The sequence below is a fragment of the Mus pahari genome, chromosome 6 (genome assembly GCF_900095145.1).
Source record: "Mus pahari chromosome 6, PAHARI_EIJ_v1.1, whole genome shotgun sequence".
NCBI classification, from domain to species: domain Eukaryota; kingdom Metazoa; phylum Chordata; class Mammalia; order Rodentia; family Muridae; genus Mus; species Mus pahari.
The window spans coordinates 86,943,589-86,947,434 of NC_034595.1; positions in this window are offsets into that span (position 1 = coordinate 86,943,589).

The window sequence follows — 3,846 nt, forward strand, 5'->3', positions numbered from 1 at the left end:
GGTGACACACACCTTTAGTCCTGGCACTCAGGATGCAGAGGCAGGCTGATTTCATACTTTGAAGCCAGCCTGGTCTATAAAATAAGTACCAGGATAGCACTGTCTTGAAAAACAAACAAACAAAACCACATGGGTGTGGTGATTTTTGCTGGAAAGCCAGCAACAGAGAGGAAGATCTCGCATTCAAGGCCATCCTAGGCATATAGACCCTGTCTCAGAACCGAAACAGACAACACAGTGCAGTGAATGGCTAACACAGGTGAAGTATCCAATTTGCTAGTTACCTCTCGGCAATCCAAACACTGGTACTCACTAGAAGTGTGGTGCTGGGCAGGTGACTGAACCGCTGATGCTCAGGCTGCCATCCCATCTGATGCGTCAAGGACCTTTGGTTTCCATTTTGAGTCTTGTGTTCACATGGAATGACTTTCATATCGTGGAAGTAAAAAGAACTAAAAGTCAGAGTTGGAGAGATGGCTCAGTGGTTAAGATCACTGACTGCTCTTCCAGAGGTTCTGAGTTCAATTCCCAGAAACTACATGGTGGCTCACAACCATCTGTAATGGAATCTGGTGCCCTCTTCTGGTGTGTCTGAAGACAGCTACAGTGTACTCATATACATAAAATAAATAATAGAGATTTTTTAAAAAAAACCTTAATGTCACACTTTATGGCTGAAATTATCCTGTGTTCAAAGTATTGCACTTCCTTCCTCCTTAATCCACGTGAGAAACCCAGAGGGTACTGAGAAAGTTATAGACATTTCTGAAGATTTCTTTCCCTTTAGAGTTGTCTCAGGAGTGCCCAAACTAGGTTGGTGAAGAACAACCCCCAAACATGTTCATTCGGGAATATTTCTGACTGCTATTTCATCTAATGGGCAAGCTACATTCTCTTCAGAACAGCTCAAGGTCATGAATTATTCCTGCTTCTCCATAATGATCTCAGACATTGTCCTAAGTATAATATGCAATTCTTCCTGTGTGCAGCAGTGTGTGTGTGCGCGCATGGGAGTGTGCACGTGTGTGTGTGCAAATTCACTTATCCACGTGTGCCAATGTGGAGGACAGAAGTTGACTTTGGTGGACATGCCCAACTTATTTTGTACATTTTTAAAAATTTGTGTGTATGGGGGGGGGGTGCATACATATGTGCACCTGAGTGCAGGAGCCTGCAGAGGACAGAAGAAAGCATCAGATCCCTTGGAGCTGGAGTAACAGGCAGTTGTGAGCTACCTAATGTCCATGCTGGGAACCGATCTTGGGTCCTCCAGCTAAGCAACATGTGGTGTAATTGCTGGGCCACCTTTCTGGCTTTTTTTTTTTTCTTTTTTAAAGACAGGGTCTCAGACTGGGCAGTGGGCAGTGGTGGCACACGCCTTTACCTTTAATCACAGCACTTGGAAGTCAGAGGCAGGTGGATTTCTGAGTTCGAGGCCAGCCTGCTCTACAGAGTGAGTTCCAGGACAGTCAGGGCTACACAGAGAAACCCTGTCTTGAAAAACCAAAAAAAAAAAAGGGGGGGGGCTGGAGAGATGGCTCAGCGGTTAAGAGCACTGACTGCTCCCGAGTTCAAATCCCAGCAACCACGCGGTGGCTTACAACAATCTGTAATGGGATCTGATGCCCTCTTGTACCCTCTTCTGGTGTGTCTGAAGACAGCTACAGTGTACTCACATATAACAATAAATAAAAAAATTTTTTTTGGTTTTTCTAGACAGGGTTTCTCTGTGTAGCCCTGGCTGTCTTGGAGCTCACTTTGTAGACCAGGCTGGCCTCGAACTCAGAGATCTGCCTGCCTCTGCCTCCCAAATGCTGGGATTAAAGGTGTGTGCCACTACACCCAGCAAATAAATCTTTAAAAAAAAAAAAGAAAAAGAAAAAAAGACAGGATTTTGGAGCTAGAGAGATGGTGGTTAAGAACACTGACCTTGGGCTGGTGAGATGGTTCAGTGGGTAAGAGCACCCGACTGTTCTTCAAAAGGTCCAGAGTTCAAATCCCAGCCACCACATGGTGGCTTACAACCATCCCTAACAAGATCTGACGCCCTCTTCTGGAGTGTCTGAAGACAGCTACAGTGTACTTACATATAATAAATAAATAAATCTTTAAAAAACAAAAAAAAAGAACACTGACTTTTGGGCGGTGGTGAGCCATCTCTCTAGCTTATGGTGTATGCTTATACATAAAATAAATAAATATTTTAAAACAAGAGAAAGAGAGAGAGACAGGGTCTCTCATTGAACTTGAAGTACACTGTTTCAGCTAGACAGGCTGGCCATGACTCCCTGGAGAGTCCTCCTGACCCCACAGTCCACACTGGGCCACAGACCATGCACACAGCCCCTAGCACTGGGCCACAAACACAGACACATGCCCTCAGTCCAGCTCTCTCGTGGGCGTTGGGATCTGAACAAGGATTCAACTTTCCCCACGGAACCGGCTCCACTGAACTTTAAGGGAGAGGGGCTTGAACTTGGGTGATCTCCAATTTGCAGATGATGAAAACAGAGACTGAAAGAGGTGAATTAAGCTGTTCGATTCCAGACAAAGTTAGGAAGTGACCCAGTTTTGTGCTCATCCAATAGTAATCCTGAAACATGTCCTCCCAGAACACCCTAAAGGAGAGAAAGGGGTGACACACAGAAGTCATTGTGTTGAGTCAGCTAGAGGCATGAACACTCACCCAAAAACGTAGCTTTGAACATCACTGTCTCTCCCATCGGTCTCTGATTAGCTGGGCTGGGTAGCTCTTTCCTGGGCCGCAGCCTGCCTCATGCGCTGAAAGTCTGGGATTACCTCCAGTCTAGTTACACTGGCTATCTGGGATGTGGGACCCATAGCGCTAGCGGGGAGGACATTAGCTTAGATACAAGATGAGAGTCACCAAATTTCCACAATTACATTTTTCACTTTTTAAAGTTTGTGTGTGTGTGTGTGTGTGTGTGTGTGTGTGTGTGTGTACACAACTCACGGGAGTCAGTTCTCTCTTTCCACCATGGAAGTCCTAGGGGATTTAACGCAGTCCCCAGACTTGGTGACAAGCATTTCTACTCTTGACCCAGAACCACCTTTTTGGCCTGATTTGTCGTCTGGTTGGTATTTGTTTCATATTTTGTATCTAATTAGTCTCATTATGTAGCCCAGGCTAGCCTCTTCAACTCACTCCTCTTACCTCCACCTTCTGCATACTGGGGTCCCAGGGATAGCCTGCCACACCTGGCTAAGCACAGTCGCTTTTTAACCTCTGCTTCTGTGGTTTATGAATCCCTAGTCAAAACCATAGATGAGTCCAAATTCAAAGATGGAGAGACAGACTTTGTTGCTTAGGCTATAAAAATTCCTTAGGTCTGCCCGCCTCCCTTCTGTTAAAACTGGGTCTCTGGTTATATAACTCGCTGGTTTAATGGCGTCAAACAACAATTAAGACTTATTGTCTCACAGTTTCTGAGTCAAGAATTTAGGTGTGGCTTCCTTGGGTAGCTTCTGACTTGAGGTCTCTCGGGAGCCTGAAGTCACCTAAAGGTCCAAGGTAGAAGACTCAGGTGAGAGAAAGTTTGTGCAGGCCTGGCTTCCTTTCCAAGTGGACCCATGATCTGACAGTAGCTGGCTGTCACCAGAGCAAGTGACCCAAGACAAGGCAAGGCAGAAGAAGCCACAGTGTCTTTTATGAGCTAAGCTTAGTCATCCCACGCTGTCAGGTCTTCAGTGTCTCATGTTCCATGGGGCAGACATGTTTAGTGTGTGAGAAACTGCATCATAAAGGTGGCAGATCTCATCAGAGGCCACCTCAGAGGTTGGCTGCCACACAGGCACACATGGCACATGGTACTGAAGATGTGAAGC